We start from the raw sequence: 22784 nt of genomic DNA, 5'->3' as shown, positions 1-22784 counted from the left end.
CAGCCGCATTAAAGGTCAGCATCATCTCTATGTGCTGTAACACCTGATAGTGCAGGTAATGTACCTTGAGTTTTGCCTTTTTGCCTTTACTGTCAAGTTTATGGTTAGATATTCGGGGCCTCAGTAAACAACAGTTGTTAAACAGTTTCTATGTTTTCCCTTCTAGCAGCTTTCTCAGAGCTGGAAGAGCTCAGTGTAATCCCCACATCCTTTCTGCTCGTACAGAAAAATTTCCCGTGCCTCGTCATCTTGTTCCATTCCCAGGTTTGTGTCAGGACGAGCAGAGGGCTGCAGAGCTCCAGGACACAACTGAGCAGAAGCATGAATCAGACAAGAGCCTTATTGAGCCTGTCCCAGCTAGAAGCCTGTCCCCCCGGCGCCTGCCGGGCACAAGCCATCATCCTCTGTGTGGGGAGAGCACGTGGCGGCTGCTGGATGCAGGGATGGAGCACGCTGCGTTTGTGTTAAGGACAGAGCTGGAGCAATAGGCTTTTGTGTAGCAGAAATAGCCCACAGAGTCCCAGAATTACTTCCCACTGGCTTTCCTTTGGTTCATCGGTTTCGGTATCTTGCTTGGTAGAGTCAGCAATGCCTCTTAAAAGCCATCTGTTAGTCTGGCCTAGGAGAGAAGACTGGAATAGTCAAAAATAGGTGGTGTAGGGAGAAAAAACTCTAGAAAGCAGCAGATTATTTTTTCTTCCATTTTATGGAGCGTATTTTCACATTTCCACTAGTCTAAACTCACCAGGAATTTTAGCAGGAACAGGCTCAGTTTCATGTTAGACTCTTGCTCTTCCAGCTTTTTATACAGAGACTCTTGCAACAAAGTTGAAAGACAGTGTACGTGTGTAAGGACTAAGTCACCATTTACCTGCATGACTTTAAGCTGATTAACATGTCACTAAATCTCTACGTTCTGTGTTGCAGGCAGTGCTGTGATGGCAGTGTGCGTGAAGACACTGGATAGCCTGAAATTGGGAACTGCTGTTAGCAGGCTTGTTGCTGCGGCACAGAGCACAGCACAGTGCTCCCAAAATGCAAGGTAGGGGTCCAGGAGGACCTTCATTTGTCCCTAGCGATACCTGAGTTAGAGAGTTTGACAGCACCACAAGTGTCCCTGCATCACCACAGTCTTGTAGTTGGCTTCAGGATGGACATGCTCTGTGTAACTGTTTTGGCCTCTGTTCCCAAGTGTGAAAAACAGAGGTTTTCTTATCTAAATGCTCAAATATATCCTCACATAGGGCAGCTGATGGGTTAGTGTGGATCATAGGAATGAAAAGCTTTCCCCAAACCTCCATCCACTGGATGGTTCACTGTTTTTCTTGCATGTACCTAGAATCACCCCTCCTTCGGCAGCTCACCAGCTCTCCAGCTCCTTACAAACCCAGACGAGTGCTTGGGTACCTCTGTTCTGCAACAGCTGGAAAAATGGCAGGCATTTCCCATGAGAAGTTGTGAAATAATTTAAAAAAAAAAGAAAGAAAATTTCAGCAATAACTGGATATAAATATATGACTTTTCCATGAAACAAAAGAAATGTTGTTTTATAACCAACCATCCTTCATCAGATAATACTGCTGAAGTAAGAGCTTCCGCCAGCTGGCACGTGTCCCACCTTTCATTTCCACCAGGAAGCGAGGAGAGAGAAGGAAACGGCTGGGATCCTCCAGGAACATGCTGGTATGGAAAACTCCACCACCTTCATACAGGAAAGATGCTGCCATCACCTCTTCTAAAACAACATTAAATAAGAGCTAGGGAGAATTATCTACAAGGCACAGAATTCGTGTAAACTTTTGCCATCTAGCCAGGAGGGGAGAATTTTTTCTCCTCTGTTTAACTTGCCTGTTATTTCCTCCTTCTGGCATTTATTAATCTGACTGGTTAACCATTGAGTCCAGCCTGAAAACAGATCTCATCACAAATCCTGTTCTCCACGGTGGACTTGGAAAAGGCTCTGACTGAACAAACTCACTTCTCCTGTCTTCACTTGGAAGGGCAGAACTAAATGCTGGAGATAGATGTTTACCATGAAAGTCACACTAAAGGTTTCCTGTTTGGAGCAGCCAATAAGGCTAGGGACACTAGGATTTCCATTTGTAGACAAGCTCTGTTTTGACCAAGCCCTTCATGATTCATCAACAATTTGGGTGCTTCTGGCTGTGCAGTATTCACTGCACCCATCCAACTCCCAATAAACAGATTCAGGAGCCAGGATGACAGGGCAGTACATTCAATAACCATTGCTCTTTAATTGTTTCTGATCTTTATCTCTCTCTCCCCCCAAGGGTTTTTTCCTGCTGGAGGATCAGTATTTCTCTTTGAACTGACTTTTCCTTTCAACATTTATCATTTGGGACTGCTCAAGTGCTGTTTCAGTGCAAAAGCTGCTTGTAAACTTTGTAGCAGCTGCCTATTTTTTTTTTTTTTTTGAAGTTTGCTATTTGCAGGGCATTATCTCTCACTTAAACTGCCCGGCATTGCCTTTCCTTTCCAACTGTCCACCAGTCCCCTGCACCACACAACATCACTTCAGGGCAAGCTGGGGTTGATGTCAGACCTCCTCTCTCCAGTTGTTCCATGTCTGACCCTGGGGGAGTATTTGCAGTATTTCCAGCGTGCTTCAGGACCACACACCAGTAAGCACAGTCTGTGGACAGTGTGCTGAGAGACCAGTGAGAGGTGCACCACAGCCAGGTGTGGTGTTCAGGCTGGGGGCTGTGTCCTGGTTTCGGCAGGAATGGAGTTAATTTTCTTCTCAGTAGCTGGTGTGGCTTGGATTTCGCATGTGAAGAATGTTGATAAACACACTGATGATATGAGTTGTTGCTAATGAGAGCAAGGACACTGTCCAGCTTTCCAGGTCTCACTAAGGTGCAGGTGCAGGAAGCTGGGAGGGATACAGACAGAATAATTGACCCAAACTGGCCAAAGAGAGTATTCCATCCCATAAACGTCATTCTCCGTATATAAGTGGGGGCTGGCCAGGGGGGTGTATTGCTCTCTCTACTTGTTCTCTCCCTCTCACTCCTTTGCTTGCTGCTCGGTTTCATTTCCGTGATCGCTGCTCGGGACAGGCTGTATCCGTCATTGGGACATCGGGTGGTGAGAAATCGTGTATTGTTCATTTTGTATAGTTTAGTATTCCTATATTTTGTTATTATTGTAATTTTCCTTTGCTATTCTAGTAAACTGTCTTAATCTCAGCCCACGAGTTTTCCTTTTTCCCAATTTTCTCCTCCATCCCGCTGGGGAGAGGGAGGGTGAGTGAGAAAATGTGTGGTGACCAGGGCTAAACCAGGACAGGCTGGTACCAGCTCCAGCAGGACTGCCTGCACCCCTGGGGACTGGCCTTTCAGCCTGGGAATTTTGCAAAGAAAGCCTCTGAGCATTTGGAAGAGGAACATGTGTTTGGGATAGAAAAACAAGTGAAAAATAGTGTGAGGCAGAAAGAGAAAGTAAAGCTGCAGGCTGCTTCCCTCAGCAGAGTTGTCATATCCTATGTCTTATGTGTAATTTTTTGTGACATGGGGCTAATTACTGAATGACTCTTTCCATTTGCATCTGATTCTTAAAACCAATAATGCATACTTTGGCCTGAAAGTGATTTACATGCACATTTTTTCCTGTGTGTTGGTAGCCAACAGAACTGCTGGTGTCTGAGGAACTGCGAAGCCCCACGTTGCTGTCACTGTTCCTGTCTAACACGCTCTCTGGCTCCTGTTTTTTAATCTCTGCTGGTCCCTACCTGAGCAGTTCCCGGAGGAGAACCTTGGTGTGTGCCCGGGAGCCCCAGCCAGGCAGGATGCAGCCAGGGCAGCTCTGTCAATATTGACTTTGCTGCAGGCTTTGGTGCACAGCGATGGTTATCTTGTTCACTAGGTAAGATTGAGCCCGTTAGCACAAGTGTCTTTGAAGCCATTAAATACACAAAATGGCTGGAGTTGAAAAGGGGGGGTCCTTTCAAATGGAGGCATGTTATCAACCTGTGATAATATGCAGACCACTTTAGCCTGCATACTGGGGCAAACTGGGTGACAACTGTAAGCGGGACTTTTGCAGGGTGATCTCTGTCCACCACACTTGTTTGCTTCCCATGTAACCGTCTCCTCCTCTCCCCTGCATCATGGGCACAGCAACATGCAGGGTTTTCTTTCCCGGTGCAGCTGTGCAGCCCGGATTTCCCAGCTCTGCCGTTAGACCAGATGAAAACTTTCCACCCGTAGATGTTTGCTTTATGGGAAGGAGCTTTTTGCACAGCATGAAACTTACCGTTGTGTCCACAGTCAGTTTGGGGCAAACTAATTCAAGGTGAAAAAATCCTGTCGGTGAGAGCCGGCTCCACGGGCGCAGCCAGCCCCGCTCCTCACTGGCGCCAGACCCTGGGGGCAGGAGTGCTGCCAGCAAGGGGTGGCACAGCCTGACCTGGCCAGTCTGCCCGCAGAGACACACTGCTCCGCTGAACAGGGTTTTGTTGGCTCAGGTCATGCCAGCTGGAAATTCAGGAGAGAGCCCAGCGACGGTCTGGCCTGCTGTGTGCAAAGACCTGGCTGCTTTCCCCAGCAGGGAGTGGAAAGCTCACAGGGAGCAGGATTTCCTCCCTTGTGCACAGGCCAGCTGCTTTCCTGGTAATGGAGGGAGCTTGGATTTGGCAGCCTCAGTTGCCGAAGGGCTGGGCGCTCATTTCCCCAGTGAATCCTGGTTTCTTGCAAGTCCCTTTGCTCCCCCTGTGCTGTGCGTCTGCCAGTGCTCCCCAAATTCTCCGCAGCATCCACAGGATTTGTAAGGCTGCTTGCTAAAAGGCCTCTGTACTCACTGCATTCATCCTCTGCACGCTGAACTAGAAGGTGGGATCTTTCAAGGAAGGCAATAATGAGCTTGCATAATCGCTGTTATAGAGATACAGTGCTCTTGGTTCAGTCGGTGCTGGGAAAGTGCAGTACGCACAGATCTCGCTGGCCTTTGGCCTTCCGTGATGTGTAAGGCTGCATTTAAGTCAAGAGAAGGGACTGTGGTTGGAAAACAAGGCCCGTTCCTGTGTCACATTAGGGGCAGTTGAACTCACCTGCAATGGGTGAGGTACACAGTGGTCCTGGATGTAAAAGCTGACGGGGGAGCAGCCTGGCTGGCTGCCATGGGATGGGGATGGGGACGGAGTGCGAGTGTTCAGAGGCAGGGAGGCTCTTCTGGGGATGGGAGCTTTCAGTCTGTGGCTACAGTACAGGAGCTTCTGTGTTAGAGATGAGAGGAAAGGGAGGTAAAAATGGAGTCTCTGAGATCAGACTTAGGGCAACAGAAAAGTGATAAACTCTAATGAAAGGCTCCCAATAGAAAATGAAGAAAAACCTACATGGGTGGCACCTGGCCTAGGACAGACTCATGGGTGTCTGGAGATACACAGCCTCTAGCTTGCTGCCCTCTTGTACTGCAAATAGTCTTGTCCTGCTAGAGAAAGGCTCTGAGGAGACAGGTTCGGGGAATGGGATGTGCTGGGATGAAAAGGGGAGGCAGGAGCTATCAAAAGCTTTCCTGAGATGAACTGTGTTCTGGTGGGTGCACATGGTTTCTGCGCTCATCTGACCAGTTCTGCAAGGGGGTGGCATGGTAATGTGATGCTTTTCACGCTGCCCAATGCAAAATGAATGCTGATAGCTTTATATTGCTCCCCTACGTTATAAACTAACCTTTGATTCACGTTAATAGCTTGATATGGGACTTAAATGTTCTAAATTAGAACAAAACACCAGTGCATCTGTTATTAGGAAGTCTTTTAGCAGCCAGGACAGGTTTAATAATCACGTGGATATATCTGCAGTTGGACTAAAGCCTAATTACCGTGTGATGAATCACTCTGTAATATTTCAGACAAAGCACCAGGTTTACAACCAAGCCGAAGCAAGGAGGTCGTTGTTGCATTCAGGTCACTGATGCACATTCCTATTTTAACTTGATCCTGGTACTTTAAAGGAAAGTAGGGAGATGAAATAACCAGTCCTGTCCAAGCAGCGCAAAGGCATTTCACTCTTGCTTTTCTCCAACTAGAATATAAGCTGCTGTGCTTTGCCCTCTGTGCCTGCTGCAAGCCAGAGGCCGCCTCAGGACTGCGTTGACGCTGCTGTCGGAAACCTTGGCTGTGAGTCTGGCTTGCTTGGCAAAGGCTAGGGCAGGCCAGCCCACGTGGTGACCTTAGCTCTGCGGCTGCTCTTGCCAGAGGCAGTTAGTTTCCCTAAATGCCATTCCTCAAGGTATTTTTGAGGGGCTTGTTGCTAACGACCTGCTGGCTGTGAGGTCCTGCCTCCAGCCACCGGATCGGAGGTTTCTCTGCCATGTCCAAGGGTAAAGCCGAGGGCTCCGTCCTTGCTGAAGCTGGGAGAGGGAAACATGGCCCTGGACTTTGTTTGCTAGACGAGGCAGATATTATGTTTTGCTGGGTTTTCCCATTAAATCCCTATCTCCTAATAAAATACTACAAGAAGAAATTCATTGTTCCTGCCAAATTTAACAGGAAATTGAGAATAAATATTTTACTTTAGCAAGCTTTCTCTTTTAGCAGCCCAAGCTGTTCCTGGGGGTGGGCAGATGCCTGCCTGGTCTGTCCTTAAGCCAGCCCTGGCAGAGCAGCTCACTGCGGGGGGCTTAGCCCAGCTTGAGACCACGCTGGAGCCAGGCTTTCTGAAGGGGACGCGACTCTGGCTGCTGTCACACTTTCTCATTCACCTTCAACAGGCTTTTCTCACAGCCGGGCTTACATGCAAGGAGGGGAACGCGAGGTTTGCCTCCAAACATGAAATCAGCTTTGTGTAATACCAGTTTTGGGGCAAAAAAGGAAGGGTTTTGCCCTGGTGGTATTATTAGCAATACCAAGGGCACTGCTGTGCTGTAGGGAAGGGGCTGAACACAAAAGAGGGGGTAAATAGGTTGACACAGAGCAGCGATCGCGGTGTGGCAGCTATTGATGAGCACTGGCCTGGGCCCAGCTCTGAGAGGAGGGTGTCTGCCGGTCTGTGGAACTGCTCAGGGTACGGCAGTGCTCCTCATCCGTCGCGTTGCGTGGAGAGAAAGGAACAGCCACTATAAGCAATAAACAGTCTTAATGGCAAATGGGAAGCCCAGATAATAGAGAACAAAATGCAGTTTTTCTGCGTCTACCAGAAAAACAAATCTTAATCCAGAGGGAGAAAAATTACTAATGCGGCCAAAAAGCAAGGGAGAAGGCAAGTGGTGCATAATGAAGTACATAAACTATTCTGTAATAGCCTCGCTAAGGCAGCAAAAGATGTCTTTTACATATAGATTTTTCTTTTTTAGCACAGGTAGCGAGGAGACCGGTTTGGTGACTGGTACCTGGGAGGGCACAGCAGCCTGCAGCCCACTGTTCCCAGAGCGTGACCCACGTCCCTGGCCAGCGCAGTTGCCTGTGCAGAAGCTATCCCTCCTACCTCCTGGGCAGTAGGAAATGAAGTCCCCAAGACTACGTGAGCCTATCCAGCCCATCCTGCAAATGGCTGTGGAAACAGCCAGGGTACGGGCCAGGGCACAGCAAAAGTTTGCCAGCCACCTCTTGCGTGTAGTGGTCAGCGAGCTGGAGGAGGGGTGTTGATCCCTGGCAGCATCTGCACATTCTTGTAATCAAGGCTAAGTCAGAGCTGCAAGAGTTTGTGGTTTTTTTCTAGCTGAAGGGAAACTTTTGCCATGTGTTCACCTGTCTCTCAGTGCCTGCCACCTCTTAAACTGGTCGTTAGAAAGCCCACATGCAGTATTTTCACCAGCTGAGCAAAAGTCTCCTTTAAGCAGATAATACTTTGCTGCACAGCATCATTTCAGGTCTTTCTGAGAAAGCTTTGTCCCAGAGGAAATCTCTTTAGTTTGCCTATTTGTTTTTCCTCTCTTGCCTAATGGAAGCAGACGTGTGTCTTCCAAAAGGCACCATCAAGCTTCACAGCCAGAAACTCGAGGAGGTCTCTCATTTTGGCAGGTCTCCCAAGAGGCTAAAACCAGGGCAGCATTTCATCTGCAGCACCAAACCAGGGCTGTCCAGGCTCAGGGGACAAACCCCCAGGGATCAAGCCCACACCTCTCTTCAAGCCCTGCTGCCGCTCAGCTACATGGGTGGCTTGTGCCCTCACCCCATCAAGCCCAGAAAGCCCATCTCTGGCCTGCCCGTGCTCCCAGTTCTTTCTCCCCAAAGTTCTGGGGGTTCCTTTGGCACCACACGTCTGTCTTGTGTAGCCAGCCTCCTTGTGCTATGATGCAGGATCTTCTCAGCTGGTTTTGCTGCAGCCCCAAGCCTTAGTCCTGTTGAATGTCCCAGACCAGACAAGTTGCCCTTGATTTTCAGTTTCATAACACTTGTGCAGTTGTAAGAGAAATGCTTGTGGTGTGTTCCAAGGAACATCAAGCAGAGAGTGCTTACTTTTATATAAGATTTTTAAAATAACCTGTAAATTCATCCATGGACATTGAATTCCCTGTTAAAGCTGTAGTTTTTTTCTAAAGTCTGCTAGAAAAGGCTTTGTTTTCTGTTTAGACAGTTAAAATCGTTCCTGTAGGACCTGCAGTTTTCATCCCGCGATGTTCTAGGGGGACTGTTCACAGGCTACAAATTAGACTAGATCAACAGCCTCACATGGACACCAGAGAGGTAATTATACCTATAAATGAAATGGTATTTCTGCTGTGCTTGACAGCAGTAAAATGCAAAAGAAAAGCTGAAAACAACAGGGGAAGAATATGAGAAAGAATTAAAAGTAAGGGATAGGAGGGATTTAGACAAATGCACTGAAGGAGGCATCTTCCTCTGAGGGATCTGGAAATCCAGCTAACAGTTTCATTAGGGAGAAACAGAAAAGAAATACTGTTGAATATAAAAACCTGGTCTTTTTTATTCCCTAACCCCACATCAAGGATGATTCAGGCACCCTACTAGAAGAGAGAAAATCCTTTGGCAAATGTTAGTGAAACCCTGGATTTACGACATGCAGCTCTGCAAATCTCCTTTTTCTGGCCAAGTCATCCTTGGGATTGGCCTGTATGAAGGAGTGTGGGAATGCTGGGGAAAGTTGCTTGCAGAGCTTTTCATGTGGTTTCCATGGCTGGAAAAGCGTGGCTGGGTTCCCTGCTTCCTTGTAAGTGGTCAAAACAGCTGTTTTATTTAAAGCGTGACTTGAAGTCTCAGGTATGTTACAGGAAACCAGCATGGCAGGGAGAGAGACCAGACCACATGCAACGTGCAGCTCTGGGAGATCGCTTGTTTTGCTTGAGGGGCTTTGCAACGGGCTGGACTGAGAAATCTTGATGCTAGCAGCCCTTTACACGCCGCAGGTTCCCAGGATGCTAGCAGGAGGCTGTGTGGATGCCATACAGGTGATGTGCACACATGCTGCACTGGGATCTGAGCTGCTGCTTTTGTTTGCTCTGGTTTTGTTTTGCTGTAAAATGGGAACAGGCGCTCATTTGCTCCCAAGGGGCAGAGTCCATTCCTAGGGCTCCTTATTAAGGCACTGAAATGCAAGCCCCCACTAAGATACCTGCTGAACTGCTCAGTGTTTTCTGGATTCTCAGAGAACAGTGCCCTCTACTCTCTGGCAGCAAATGAAACAGATGAGCTGGAACGGCGTGCATTGATAGATGTTGGGGAGGGAGGGCAAAACAATAGGAATGCCAGCTCCAGGAACCCCAGCAGTCCTCCAGAAAGAAGAGTGGCATCCTCCAGCGCAGAGGCACTATTCCCTGAGCGTGAGCAGCAGCCCAGGCAGTGATGCTCAGCTCCCCTTGCTTGCACCCCGCTCACCCTGGTCTGCCCACGCTCCCAGGAGCAGCGTGCTGGACCCCTCCAAGCGCCAGCCTCCGGGACGGCTCCTGGGGCACTGTGGTGTATTGCAGCGTTGGGCTGCCCTGCCACTGGTTAGAGCTGTCCCAGTGCATTTGTTGCTCCCAGTCGCTGATCTCAACAACCATCATGCTTTTTTTTGATTGCTCCTGATCCCCCTGCTCATAGCTGGTCATCCCTGCGGGTGAGCAGGTTCCCCCCACCAGCAGTGTCACTGCTGATCAGTCCCCGAGCTGGGTTTGCTCTTGGCCGTGCTCCCCTGGCTCTGTTTTCCCTCTCGCTCCTACCAGCTGTGTTTGCAGTCCGCCGAGTCCCTTCCATAAAGGAACGGAAAGGGAAAAGAGGCGGAAAGATACTTTTTACCCAGCTTTCAGACATGAAGTCATCAGGTTTTTTGGCTACCTGAGTCCAGCTTTCTTGAACTCACTGGCAGCACAGGACACAGTCTTGACAGACTGGACTTGCTATTTCTTTAGCAGAGTACAATGCCCCTTTGTGCAGGGTTCCTGGACCAGCCAGGTTAGGTTTTGTTTGACAAAGCCTCTTGAAATTTCATGTTTTCCCTCCATGGAGTTGTGAAGAAAAAGCTTGCTTTCTTCCTTCACTCAAACCTTAGCCTTGAGTTTGCTCAAAATAGGTCTGTGGCCCTAGAGCTAAGTTTCAGGCTTGCAAATAAACCTGTAACCCAGGCAGCCTGGGCATTTTGTGATCAAATGCGTGGACAACAACGATGCTGTGATTTCAGACCTACAGAAGAAAGATGGGGCTTGGAAGCAAAAGAATTTACCCCAGCATCTCCCACAAGCTCTGCATAGAAAATTGCACCGTTGCTGTGTGTGCGGCGTCCTAGTGTGTCAAGTGCCACGAAGCAATCGCAAGATGTCTCACAGGAATGGTGCAAACCTCTCCCCATGTTTCCAGAGTGCCTGAGGTCCTCTCATAAAGAGGATGAGAGAAGTGAGGGGGGATGGAGGGAGTTTCCTCTGAAAAGGGGAATCCAGAATGAGAAACACATTCAGCCACTGCAAACAGCAAAAACACACGCGCTTTGATTCCAGGAGCCAGACCATGCGTGCCTCACATGTGCAGCTGCCCAGATTTATGGTCTGTTATCCTCCAAGGCAATTACTGGGGTTTGTTGTGGGGATTTGCATGAGCGATGCGCAGGTTCCCCGCATAACCTGGTCTTCTGAGAAATGACACGGTGCTCGCTCCGCCAGCGCTCGCCATGTGCTGCGGCCAGGAGCAGCTGTGCTGGAAAACCACCACAGAGGAAATCACAAGTTAGTGAGTCACTGAGGCTGCTGCCAGCCCGTCAGGAGCTTCTCCATAATTCAGCTTTCATCTGCCTCTGCTGCTGCTCTGAAGCAGGCTCAGATGCCACCTTGAACAGCGGAATGGTCACTACTAGCAGGTGAGGAAGGAGCAGGCGCAGTTGGAGAGACGGACTTGGTTTTCCTACTCCAGTCCCAAAGGGAGGTGAGCGCTGTGGAGGGGAGAAGTTGCCCTGGCAGCCCCGAGCACCCCGTCCCACGCAGCCTGCCATGCACCCCCAGTGCACCCCACGGAAGGTCAGCAGAGATGGTGCCCCACACCCCTTCACCCTGACCAGGAAAGGTGCTGCTTGGAATGTGGCCAGGAGCACACTGCTGCCAGAATACTTTTGGCCCAGCCACAAGCATCAATATTGAGGTCTTCCCAAAGCTGCTTATGGTTTTGGTCCAGCTATGAGGTCCAAGTGGTTCAGGCTTTATCTCTGCATTGGGAGACTGCTTGCAGCTGCTTTGGACCAAGACCACACTCCTGTGCCTTGAGCTGGGCTGCCTTTACATCACTTGCACCTACGAGAACCAGGAGAAAGCTGTTGATGTAAGTGTCTTAAACAGGCCTTTGAGCAGAAGCTTTGTAGCATGAGATGCAGGCTCTCGTGCATTGTACCAGCTGGCAGAGTGAAGGCTTTCCTTTCCAAAGTAGGAGCTGTGCTGCCCACAGCCCAGGGCAGAGGTGCCTCCTGCACACTGAGGAGGCTTCTGGAAGCCAGGCTGTAAAAGAAACCCCTGGGAGAAGAGGGTCAGTGTTGTGCTGCAGGACACAGAGCTGGCAGGGACGGTCCTGCTCTCTGGCCGCTGTGCCATGCAGCTGGGCTGCCTGCTGCTGCTCCCATCTGCGCCCCAGAGACAGTCCCAGTGCCTCCCACCAGCCCACAGCTTTAAATGCCTCTCTTCCTTAATCCCTAACAAGTGGGGAGTGGGATGCAGAGCAAACTGGTTCCAAGTGCTTGTGCTGGTGGCTCTGGGCTGGGTCTTGCTCCCATTAAAGCCAGCGGCAAGACCCGCAGGAGGCAGAGGTGCTAAGATACTCGCTGGCTGAGCATCCGATGCTGTTTGCCTTGGAAGTGAGAGGGGGTCCGTGAGGTGCAGTTTTGTCAGTGAGCAAGGCCAGGTATTTTCAACATCAAAATAGACAAGAGAGCAAGAAGAATTTTCTGTGGAAACATAGTTGGATAAAGCCTACATTTGGGATTTGTGCACAGTATTTGTGCTTTTACTGCTTTCTTTTACAAAAACTGAGCAATAATTCTTGTTCTGGGACTAGAAGCTTTCAAGCAATGAAACCGTTCCCTTAAAATCTCAGTTTTAAAACAGTCCATTCTACACTGAGTTTTCTACACCACATTTTTCAGCCAGGTCTGTGCAGCACATGTTCCCCGCAGCAGCCAGGAGCGCTGCTCCCACCACCCGAGAGGCGAGGAGAGCCAGGTGATCAGCCCAGCACTCCCTGCCAGCCTTCTCCAGTTTTAGACCTGTTCGCGCTCATAGCACCGATGTGTGCTCAACTTGCCGTCAGGGGAAGATCCCCTCCACGCTCTGGCTCTCAGCTGGTGACAACCACCAAAAGATCACAATGCCGGGGAGAGGTGCTGGGGAGGACACTTGACAGCAGGGTAAATTCTTAGTTAGGAGTCATGCCGCCTTGCGTTTTTGTTCTTTGATCAACTGTGATTTAAATTTATACTTGGACTTAACTTGTTTTAACTTCCACGTGCAAACTAGCCTGAAATAGACAGGTCCCTCGGACTGCTCGAGAACGCCTCCAGATGAGCTCTGGTGAGCCTTGATGAGGCAAACTCCGTGCTTTCTACCCGCTCTGTCCCCTCACAGGTAGGTCGTTCAGCTGCCCACAACTCTACTCAAAAGCCAAATTTGGGACCTTCAGGTTTGAAAAATCTGGTCTCACCTTGGGCATGGCAGTGGGCAAACTTCCCAGACAGTGTCAGAAATGCTCATGAAATAGAAGCAGATACCTTTTCTCAGCGGCAGCAGCAATGCTGGCTGACGTGGTGGGCTGGTCGTTGATGGCAGCATGGCCAAAGCTCACAGCAGCTGAAGCCATTTAAGAACCGGGATCACACTCAGTGGATAATCTGGGAGGAAGAAGATGGAGAATAAATGTAAAAAAAACCCTCAAACTTACTTTGGATTGAAATGCCACAGTGAAATGTGGTATTTACTATTTTTGAATGAATGAACGAGTTTACTATTTTGAAAAATACAACCCAACAGAAGTGAAACACATGGAAAGGAAACAAAATCTTTTCTCTTGGATTTACTTAAATGTTCTGTTTGACCAGGTGTGGTTGAGGTTTTCTTACTTTAGTTTTGTTTTGTTTGCTGCCTTATTTTGGAAAGGGGGGGGAAAGCCCCCACCTTCATGCTAAATCCACCCAAAAGAAAAGCTTTCCAAGCTAAAAAATTACTGTTTCCCATCTGTCCCTGCTCTGACCTTCTGGAGAGGCCCTTTATGCGGCTGCCACCTCGCAGAGGGTACTTGCCCTCCTCCGGCCGATGCAGGGCTGTAGGACCCTCCCAGCTGCAGCCGTCTTCTCCAGGGCACGTGGCTGGGACACACGATCAGAGGAAAGGGAGCTGGCTGCCATGTGTCATCTCTGTGAAAGTCTCACCACAGCCCACATCAAGCCTGGAGACACCTCCCAGCTGATGCAGCCCTGCGTAGCTGTAATTATTGTGTGCTTTGCTCATCTTTTGTATGGGCTGCCTGCTTTTGAACTCCACTCCTCCCATTGCCCGTCCCAGTACACACGGACTCCCTCTCCGCTCGGCGGCTGCTTCTACTGTTCAACAAGTGCCACTGTCTGCTCTGGGGTGGCTGCGTGTCAACGGAGGTGACGGCTGAAAACACACCCAGGGGACAGTCAGGGCTGTTCCCCGCACGGTGAGATGAAAGCTGGGTGTCCTGGCACCCCGAGGCTCCCTCCTACATGTCTGCAGTCAGCAGTACAGGTGATGCTGTTTAAGCATATGACTTCTTGGTGTGAGTTAGTCTTGATCTTCTCTCTGACTGCTTACACAGATGTCCTCTGGGTCTTGTGAACATGTGTCTTCAATTAATTTTCATCAGCAGGGCTAAAGTAAAACACTTTTTCAGTTGGAAAATGAGATGCCTGGTATAGTCTAAATGGCAGATTTTCAGGCCGGGTCTGTTCCCATTCAAACTCCTAAGGGCAAGTTTTCCAACACGCAGAGAGGCAGCTGCGACTGGTGGGACAGCCAGCGCGGAGCTGTTTGCATTCAACACCCAAAGGGCGGAACAGTTTGGGTAATGTGGATCCCGCTGGAGGATTACTCTCCTGTAGCATCATCTCCTGGAAACTGGCTTAATGCAAGTGTTTGAAAATAATTTCTTTCCAGGAGTCCTGCATGGATGCAAGCACCCATTGCGCTTTCTACAGTCACCATTCACAGAGGGTTTGCTGTCAGAAATAAGTTCAGTTGAGTGTTGGTGCCCAAGACATCACAGTGTCCTCCACTGTGCCCCAGAGCTGCCTTGATGACACGACAAAAAAGAAGAAATCCACTGTTTTCAGCCATGTAGACCTTAAACTGTTTAATCCTAAAAGACGCCTTAAAGACACACGAAGCTATGTGCCTCAGAGCTTGAGTCAGTCACTGCCAGTAATTCAGGTGGGATCTGTGTGGGGTAGATTTTCTCACCTCCACATTTTGTGAGACTTTTTTTCTCCTTCTGAAACATCTGAGCTGGGCTCTGAGAGGGGCAGCTTGGGCCCGAGTCACTTTGGAGATGTCTGCAAGCAGCAGGTAAAACCCATAGTCCAGGAAGAAGTAGGTGTGATAAGTAAGTTTTACTACAGTAAAATTATAACTGCTTCTCAGACAAACAGGAAACGGGTCCAGGGGACAGTTGCCGTCCTGTCTCTGTGGCCGGGGTCAGCCTGTCTCACTAAGGCAAGGGCTGGAGGGCATTGGTGGTGCTTTGGGGTTGGAGGTACAGAGGGAACTTGCAGTCCCAAACACACCATGGTACCACTTCATATTTTTTTATCAGAAGTGCCAAATTCTGGAGGGATTTGAGCAATATGCCCTGCTCTCAGGCCATCTTTAGGATTTTGTCATTTTCCTTCGAGCTAGAAAGCAACTCAAACAGCCTTTGGAGACTGTGATTTGAATGGAGCAATGGAGATCGGGTGAGAATGTAAACTGACAACATCTCTCTCTCTCCAGTGTATCTAGAGACTGTGTTAGCAGCGAGTACGTGGGAAATGACCCCTTGTTCCCACTGCACCTTTTACTGTTGAAAATTACTGAGAGCAGTGTGAGCAGGTTAGCTTTGCGTGCCTGCTAATGTTCTCTGCTGCCATTGCTCTGATTTCTAATGGCCGTTTCCTTAGCCCTGGATTCCCTGCAGCAGGACAAACAGGAGGGTATACAAATTAGGAATTAAAACAAACAAGCCAGCCAAGGCTGGCAGGCTGTTAATCAGTCTCCTTCAGCTGAAGGAGGCCAGTTGTGTAGAAGTTAAAATAGCATCCATGCTTTAAAGTGTACCTTCATTCTACAGACATCAAACCCCTATTTTGCTTTCTCATACCCCAAGGATGGAAATCTCGCTCGGAGTGACTTGCTTGCCTCTGAGCAGATGGTGTAAAGTGTTGCCCCTGTGATCCCGTGAAGCAGCTGAACAACAGCCCAGCTCTGCTCAGCAGAGCCCACTCGCTGGCAAAGCCGGTGCAGCACAGAGATCAAAGCCAAATCTCCTCCTTCATGACTTTCCTGCTACAATTTTTTTTTTCAGTCTTCTACTTTTTTCCCCATAATCAGAGTCTTGACTCCCTTTTCTTCCCTATTCAGGCTCGAGATCAAACAGGCCAAACATCTGCTTTGGTATTTTTTTAATCATTTTAATGATTTAATAATTTCTAGGGGAGAGGGAGAAGAGGGAAATGAAAATAATGACAAAGCCAAAAAAATGACACCATTTCTTTAATTCAGGCACAGTCGGGAGTGCCTGTTCTTCCCTATTCTTCTTTTTTTTAATCTTGAAGCAATTGTCATGATGATTGTAGCTGATGTATGCTGGCAAAACATTTAAGTAGACATGTGCCTGAAAGCATGAATCACATCTATTTTCTTCTTCTTTTAGGAAGTATGTTATACCGATTAAGGCTTTTTCATCTGAAAATGCAAAAAACCTGTTGCAAACACCTCATCCCTGTGAGGCAGGTAGAGCTCGTGTGCTGGATGGGCAAAAGGAGCTGGAGAGTTTGGGCAGCTTTCCCAGTGGGACGCAGGGAGCAATAAAAAATTCAGTCTGTCCTTCCGAGTTGGACCATATTTTCCCTTAAAAATCCATTAATTTCTCTCACCTGCATCTTATCTGGAGACAAAGTACTACCACCACCCAAAAGACGCTCAGCAGAGATATGGTCTCGTGCCAGGCTTACCCTCCCCCTCTGACTTTTGGGAAGATCCAACCCAAATCATTGAAGTCCTCCCAGTTTTAGTGAGTCACCAGGCTGGGGTTGTGGGAGGAGGAGCGTGGCTGGGAGGTGTGCTGGGGGAAGGAAGCGATGCTGCTGGCTTTATTCACAGATCACCTCTGTGTCACTGAGGATCCTCGGCCCACCCTGAGGTCACGTTTTTCACCCAACATGACACCATTCGTTCTTTAAAAGTTACAGGTATCTTTGGGTTATGCATCAGCAGCAGGCCAAAAGGTTATGTGCAAACTCACCCATGCTGCTTATTTTCTGAGAGAATGCACTCAGCCTGCCAGCCATCCGTGGGAGGAGGTCCTTTTGCGACGAGTGGTGGATGATGAGAACTTATTATGACATTCCAGTTCCCTTATTTAAATTTAAATACACACTTTTCTGATTATGGAAGGGTCATCTGAATGTACACACCACATACCGTCACCTTGCTTTTCATTTTTTTTTTTTGCGTAAAAGTTGAAAAACTGAAAGCAGAAAAGTCAATATAAACACAAGATCCAAATGTGGTGTATAATCCTCCTCTTATCTGCATGCCATTGCTCAAAACAAATGCTTTAATGTAGTTTATGTTTCATGGTTATGAGTTGCCCTGAGGATAATCAAATCAAAACCAAATGCACCTGCGGAAGATAAGGTCCCTGACACTGTTTCCCACCCTTTCCCACTCTGGCTGCTAGTTTCACTGCCGTCACATTTACTACTCTCTCTCAGTTTCGGTGCTGTTTCTATAAAGATTGCAGATTAAGTATAGGTTTTTTTAAAGCTGTATGCTCTGGAGAAATGAGACTCACTGACAAAGCTGGTAGTCGTAGATGTGATCCTACGAGTGAGAAATCATGTGGAGAAGTGGATCGCAGTCTCCCAAAGGGAAGGGAATTCCTCGGAGCACGCGGTCTGTTGAAGTGCGCCTGTCTCCACCTCGCCTGCCCCTTAATCAAGCGATCATCTCAGCCCCCTCGCTCCTTTCAATGGGGGAAAATTTGCAGACAAATTCCTGCCAGCGGGATGTTGGAGCTCTCCTGGGTGGTGGGATAAAGATACCTGTCACCTCCGCCCGGCTCCGCCGCCGGCTCACGCTGGGGAGCCTGGTGCTGTCTGTGGGGCTGGTCACTTCCAAATCCCCATCAGAAAGTGAAATAAGACCCAGCTCCCCAATGGCTCAGCAGACCCATTGACCAAGGCAAACAACTGTGTAAGTGGTCCCATATGCTGTAGATACGTTAGAGGGACATAAATTGTGCTTTGTGCTCATGGTGGTGGCGGCTTGCCCCTGCTGCGGAATTGCTCTCGCCTTTTATTTATTGGAGGGGCAGCTACTCTTCCCAAAAGATGTGCGAGTGGCACCGCAGCTCTGCGAACAGGCTCTTCCCCAGCTGGTTAGCCGGGAGAGATATTTGAAGTGATGCAACCACCGATGTTTCGGGTTGTGAGTGCTGCCATCACGGAGTACCTGCCGGGCAGCGAGCTCTCTCCTCCAGTGTTTATCCCTCTACCGCTCCCCCATCACCAAATGAAGATTGTATGGGCAAGGATAAACAAAGAGCCTGTTCATATGAGGGAAGTTTTGGGGGCAGAAAGGACTGAAAGGCTCAAGATACGGCAAGGCTTAATGCCGTAAATCTGATTAATTTACCTTGTGACAATCGTAACAAAAAAGCAAAGGCTGGGAGCGGGGGCTGCGGGCTGACCTTTCGCTCGCGCTGAAAGGCAGCACAATAGGGGCTAGAGCTGGTCAGGGGAATGACCCTGCCTTTCACTGCTACCTGCTGCTTCCGACAATGCAATCAGACACAGCTCTCGGGGTGATGAAAACACCTTCCCGCCAAAGGCCCCTTTTTTCCCCCTGCCCTGTATGAGGCCAGCTCGAGGGTGTTCGGCTTGGGCTGAGCCGGCTGTGCTCGGTGCGTCAATGGGCATCACTCACTAAAGTTAATATCCACCAGGTAAACTCCCCTGGGGACTTCAGGCTCGGACCCTGCGTGGCCACCCGTATGGCTGCTGCGTATGCTGGAGGCACGGGGAACTTTGGGCTGAGCTGCCCAGCAAACGGGGAAAGGATTTCAGGGGCTCTCGTCCCACTGCTGCAGAGCCAAAACCCCACCCCAAGGAGTGGGATGACCCTATGTGCATGCGAGGTTGCTGTATCAGGGAGTGCCCTGGCCCTATCTGAAGGCACCAGCTGTGGGAAAGTTTATCTGTGCATCCCCTGGAGACCATCTTCCTTGGGCGCCCTCTCACTGCCCAAGGAGCACAGGATTTATTCCTCTCTTATCCCCATGCCGACCATGTCCACATGAGGAGGGCATACACCACCTTCAGCAGCAGCAGCAACATGTACTGGGGGGAACATCTGACCCAGGGGCATCCCAGAATAAGAAACAGGATTAAGTTTTGCTGAACAGAAATGTATTTATCTGAAGAATTAACCTTTGTGTTCAATACTTGTTCTCCAGACTTTGTCTCCAGCACCTGCTTTGTCCTGAGCAGCAGCCGTTCCTACCAGGTACAACTTCTTGCTTGAATGAAGTGGGGCTGGAGAGACCTTCAGCCAGGGAACAGAAGCTGCGCATGTGCCCGCGCACCCAGGGCAGCACCCAGCTGTGCCCAGCATCCTCCCAGCCCTGCTCCCTGTCAGGAAAGCGAGATGGAGTGGTCTTGTACCCCCTTCATGTTTCAAGCTCTCTTTTTTGCACTGCAATGGTTTGGCTTAAGTTCTTTTCACAGAGCCACTGCCACGAGGAAAATTTGGGGGATTTCACAGTTTATTTTAGTTTTATCAGTATAAAAAAAATTTGAAAACATACGAAGTAGAGGAAAAATAACTAAATCTTAGTGGGACCATATACCAGTCAGGCAAAACCTATTATCTGCCCTTAAATGCATTGGCTGGCATCTTCCGATATGCACCGAAAAAAAATAGTTAATAAAGGTGTTTTGACTGGAACATCTGCTGCAGTTCTTGCTTGTGGAGGTTTAATTACGGACTAGAGTATCAAACATTCAGAAAGTTTGGGGACAGAGACTGATTGGGGTCACCAGGTTATTTGGAGTAAAATCCCAACCCTTATCTCTCAAATGCAGTGTCCAATTGATTTTCTCTGGACCATTACACAGCACACACTGCTGTGAAGCCCAGGAGGGGAGTGGCAGAACATCACGCTTCTCAAAATCCTTTCGAAGGAAACTACTACAGTCCTTTGTGGGCTCTTTGGGAGGCACAGCTTTCCCCCATAAGGACTGAAGAACTGGGGATGAAACCACCACGGCAAAGGCTCAGCCATTTTCCAAACTCGGGCTGTATCCAGAGAGGTGTTGCTACCCCCAGGACTGCATTTGCAAAGCCCCTACCACATGTGGTGGGCCTAGGGGATTAAAAATGCCAATTGCTGTTCAGACAAATCAAATATTTCCATACAAATTGCTGAATTCCATTTATTCCAGCATTTCACCCTGCAAAACTGGGAGAAGCTTCCATATGTGAGCAGAGCTGGCAGAGACGAGGGTGCATGTGGTGCAATTTGCTTAACAGGAAAATACTTTAAGGTTAAAGAGAGCTGTTCACACCAAAGCTGTGGCTCGTTACCTACCACATCGCAGGCAGCTTGGATTTGCCAATCAAATAATTTTTAATCAAATTGCCGACACCAGCCCTGGTTGCCCTCTCCCACGCAGCCGAGAGTTTTGCCGCCCTGGGGAAAGCAGGCTTTGCTACCCCAGCTAGCCCTGTCCCCTTGCTGCTGAAGTGCAGGCTTCTTATGGGGGTTTTCCTTTGGTTGATGAGTTGTCCCCCTTTTTCCTGGTCTCTTGGTGGGAGCAGGCTGGGGTGCAGCCTCCCCAGGGACAGGTTGGTGCAGACCAGGATAAAGCCCAAGCCGGGAGGGGTGGCAGGCAGAGGGGACCCTCTCGCTCAGAACCCCCCTGGTATGTTTTGTCCTTCAGCCCCTAATCCTTCCTGGTGTGCTTCTTGCCTTTACGGTTTTCCACCTACTTCAGGTTTGGGGAAAGCAGCTTTCCCTTGTGCCTCCATTGATTTACCAGCTCCAGGGTTCGGCTGTTGCCCTGGGTAATTGGCAGCAGTGACATATCTGGGCTGAATTTTATTGTGTGCATTAGGAAAAGTCAGCAAACAAAGTGGAGTGCCATGTCAAGTATTGCCTTTGACTTTCTGTTGCAGCCGTTTGGGGTCTGTTTTGTCCTTGGACTGAGAAAGCCTCTGTTCTGCTCGAGCCTTTGTCTGAGAAGTTGGAGGTTAGTCTGAGGAGAGCCGTCTGAGAGACCCCACTAATCCCTTTCTACTTTTTGAACAAGAAAGTCAAGTGTTTTTTATAATAATAATAATTTGAGCTAATAAGTAACATGCTGGCTGGAGCTGCAGCTGCCTGGGGTGGAGCAGATTTGTTTTCTCCATCTAATTAGAAAGCCTTAGCTAATGTCACACATGTCATCATTTGCAGGTTTTTCTGGAGAGGTCTGGACTCTCACGGCTAAATCGGCACGGGCTCAGGGGCCAGGCGCCAGCACTGGCTTCCACCACCCCAGAGCTCAGCCCCCTCCCTCCAGTTATGCTGTTGAAACCCTGCTCTGCCCTCACCATTGAGCATTTTTAGGAGGACCCCAGGCCACAGGACACCCACCCGTGAACCAGCCAGGGGTGCTTTGTGAGGGTAGGTTCCTCTTTCTGTGGGTAGAAATGTTTATTTTATTATTCCTTTAATTCTCCACGCTGCATTCCTGCCTCATCAAAACCATTAGCAAACTAAATCTTCATCAGCGAGGGAGGTCTCGCTTCTTTTCAGGGATAACAATTCTTTAAGTCTGTGGGAAGATTAAAAGTGCGGTACTAAGTAAAAAAATCATACAGCTGGGGAAAGCAAATGCCTGTAACTGTGTTCATTAACAATATTGTATATCATCTAAATGAAAGAAAGTTTAAAGGCTTAACGATTTCCTTCTCACTGATACACGCTGTTCAGTGCCAGCTCAGACAACGAAGAAAGAGTAACCTGTTTTACCTCTGCCCTGCTTTGATGGTTGTTTTGCAAACACTTTAGGAAAGTGTTCAAATTCCCATAAAATTGATTTTCAGGGGAAGTTGAAGGGGAAAAAAAAATATTTTCTCTTAAGTGATTTTTACAATAAGATTAACTTCACAAGACCTCAACTTTGGCCCTAGCTGGCCTTGACAATGCCTCCCTTTTAAGAAGGTGATGCAGCTATCTGTAATTAGCCACGGCTAGTTAATAACTCATCTGTTAATGTCCAGGCCCACAAATGAAGGTTTCAATGTACAAGGAATCAAGGTTAGGCCAACAAGGATAAAATCATGTCTATTTTAGTTTAATGAATTCCATTTCCATTGTTGCAGCATTTTATTTGGACAGTCAGATGGATAGCTGGGCTTTGGGACCATTTTCGGAAGGGTTACGGTTTCCTTTACTGCAGCAGCTCCAGCTCCTCCACAAGCCTCTCCGGCCATAACGTCATTGCAGATAAAGGTAAGAGCAATATTCTGCACTCTTCTAAGATTAACTGCCAAATTGTTCAAAGCTTTGTGAGGGTAACTTGTTTAAATATCACATTATTGCTTTTAGTATCCCCTGAAATAACAGGAATGAACGGAGCAGTGGTCTCCGACACTGAGGTGAGGTGTTGCTCCTCGTTGCCTGGCCTGGCTCCTCACCCTTTACTGAAGCTCAGAAGAAAGGGTCCCTCCGTCTGTGTTCCCGCTGCTTTAGGTGGGTGACCTGCAAGGGCAGAAGCCAGGCTGTTAAACAAAGTCCTTAACATACCCCTCTGAGGAGATGCCTTTCAATTCAAAGATAAACCCAAGGTCCTGGTGTTAGTGCAGCTGGGCCCTTGGCCAGGTGATGATATTAAATCTTTTTTAATACCCCTAGAGCTTTAAGTCATTTGGTACAGGACAGCTGAACTTCGACTGGCTTTGAATAATCGTGATCTGGCCTCATTCGTGATGAAAACTAGCACATAAGCCAGTCAGCGCTGTCCAGTGCAATCCCAACTGGTGCTAGCACTGGTTCTAGCTAGCAGTGAGAACTGGCAAAAACCCTTGTCTTGGCAAAGACTATGATATTTATTTGCATGACAATCATTAAATACTAGGAGTGTGCATTTTCCCATTTT

General features: G+C 48.6%; 1 long non-coding RNA gene across 1 annotated transcript; it reads left to right on the top strand.

The window, feature by feature from the left end:
• The first annotated feature begins 938 nt into the window (after positions 1–938).
• LOC147599693 (uncharacterized) lies at positions 939–22098 on the top strand. Its single transcript, XR_015259386.1, has 4 exons — positions 939–3108; positions 19097–19146; positions 21098–21307; positions 22009–22098. It is a non-coding gene; the product is annotated as an uncharacterized LOC147599693 (long non-coding RNA).
• Positions 22099–22784: the final 686 nt, after the last annotated feature.

Source organism: Chlamydotis macqueenii, chromosome 9 (genome assembly GCF_036417535.1).
Source record: "Chlamydotis macqueenii isolate bChlMac1 chromosome 9, bChlMac1.mat, whole genome shotgun sequence".
Lineage (NCBI taxonomy): Eukaryota > Metazoa > Chordata > Aves > Otidiformes > Otididae > Chlamydotis > Chlamydotis macqueenii.
The sequence above is the reverse complement of the archived record's forward strand: the minus strand, read 5'-3'. Positions and strand labels throughout refer to the sequence as shown.